Below are 2,500 nucleotides of genomic sequence, written 5' to 3'. Positions count from 1 at the left end.
GAGCAATAAAGGTCACTATGAATGTTCTGCTTCCTGTAGGCGTGTAAGTACAACTGGCACGTTGCTGATATGTTTGCTATTTATGGAAGCATCCTTTACATGCATTTGACCGTCGATTGCTTGGCTTAACCGTCATTGAGTGAATTTGTAAAACAAATGGTATTATTGTGCCAAGATAGCTTGCTCGAAACGACACGACTACGGTCAGAGAGGAGAACAAAAAACAAACACAAGTGTCAGTTGAGAATAACCTCCTCCTGGTGTTGTGAATCCAAATAAATACGCCAGCGGTAAGCAGACAGAGCCTATTTATCGCTAATACAATTACATCAGAAGCCTCCCATCTGCGTGCTTAAATTAATAGCTTCCAACATTATGCCATTACCAAACAGTTTTCCTTTGACGTAAACACAGCTGAATAATTTGGCACCCGTTGACGGCAAAGCAAAAGGGAAGCGAAATGTGCACACACATATCGGATGTTTGAGTTATTTCCCAAAGACTGTTGGTTAAGCACTTGAGGGAAACATAGAGTCGAGAGCGAATGAAATGAACATTCGAGTGTGCTCCGAATAATTCCTGCCTCTTTAAAATGCACCACCACCCGTTTCTGTTTAACATACTAAAAAAGATTACTTATGCAACGGCGGTTTCAATAACGGCACTTTCCACTCGACATACGGGAGGGGGGGGGCCGGAATAATTAGGGACGTGTGGAGCCGTGTGTGGGTGGACGACCTGAATGAAGAGAAGTTAGCCCACTGTAGTAGAACCACGCGTCTATTGATCTGAAGGGACAACTCATTACAGTACAAGCAGCAACAAACGATCAGGAATATGATGGAGGGAAACAAAGCCCTTCACTGGCAGTGTTCTCCGGGTCCCTTCGTTTGTCTGGCCCCAAAGGTCGTCAGCGAGCACACACACACGCGCACACCACCTCCACTCACCAACTCATGCACTCAGTCAGAGAAACCATGATAAAAACAAGAATTGTTATTCATTCCGCTCATGACGAGTGACTGAACATAAAAGCCCGCTGATGTGATAGGCAGGAGCTGAAAGATACAACAAGCTGAGAGGGAGGTGGGCTAAAGTCCATTTGTTCCCTTTCAAAGTGTCTTATTCAACTCAGGATTCATTTTCAGTGAATGGAAACGGACGAGCGACGAGCCCGTGACCTTGCGGCGGTGGTGCTGATTACATCATACGGATGCCAGGCATTTCCTGCTGACAATGGACGCCCCTCGTAGCTATACGGGCATACGACCAATACAGGAAGTAGGATTAAACAACGGTTTGTGTGTGTGTTCCACGTCGAAGGTCACTCAAGAGAGTGTGTAGGTAGAGAGGTCATAATCATTTCATAGCTGTATCATGTGTAGCGTAATAACTCACTGAAATGTAGTCAAGGTATATCAGCATTTGTGTAAGCTTCCTTTTTAAATATCATCAGCAAACTAAACTCTGCCATGTGATTGTTTGATCCTCCAAAATGTGTCCACTATCCTTCACATTATCCATCATTGCATGGGAACAAAGTGTGCGTACAAGATATCGTTGGGGTTTATAGACAGGGGGTTAGGACATAAGAGGGCACGTCAGGTCCCTGTCCTGGGGCAGATGGATGGACCTGTGTGGGACGGATGATGTCATTAGTGGGGGTCTCAGGGTCAATGGCCGTCTTCCAAGCGTAACCTTATCTCTGACAGAGACAGAGAGAGAGGCAGAGAGAGAGAGAGAGAGAGAGAGAGAGAGGCAGAGACAGAGAGAGAGACAGAGAGAGACAGAGAGAGACAGAGAGAGAGAGAGAGACAGAGAGAGAGACAGAGAGAGAGAGAGAGAGAGAGAGACAGAGAGACAGAGACAGAGACAGAGAGAGAGAGAGGGAGGCAGAGACAGAGAGAGAGACGTAGAGAGACAGAGAGAGACAGAGACAAAGAGAGAGGCGGAGACAGAGAGAGAGGCAGAGACAGAGAGAGAGAGACAGAGAGAGAGAGAGAGAGAGAAATGGGAAGGGGTATTATACTCGGTGAACTGTCAACAAACGACTTCATTTGAAATGTGTATGGTTATATTTTGATGGTCATGATGTAAGGGTTTTAGCACATAGATCTGTAATTCTTTCTTCCATGCTATTATTTTGGTCAACGGAAATCTTATTCAATTCCAACGGCAGGGGCTCATAAGCACAGAACACAGCGGTATATTAAACCGGATAAACCTTCGGCTGACACCATAGATATTGGCAACGAAATGATAGCTTTAATAAAGTCAAATATATAATCACAGCATGTCATAACCTCTGCCTCGGAGGATGCCGGGGAATATTATGGGCTTTATTAAAAGGACTTGACGAGTAGCACGCTGTGTAACAACGCATCTCTGTTGCTTGACCTGTGATCAAGATGCCTTTAAAGCGTTGCCCAGACTCCCTCCCCCCTCCCCCGATGACATGGCCATCTCGATCGGGGTCCGGGAACGCGGCCAAGACAACACA

Source organism: Pollachius pollachius, assembly GCF_949987615.1.
Source record: "Pollachius pollachius genome assembly, chromosome: 5".
Classification (NCBI taxonomy): domain Eukaryota; kingdom Metazoa; phylum Chordata; class Actinopteri; order Gadiformes; family Gadidae; genus Pollachius; species Pollachius pollachius.
Note: the sequence above shows the minus strand (reverse complement) of the source record.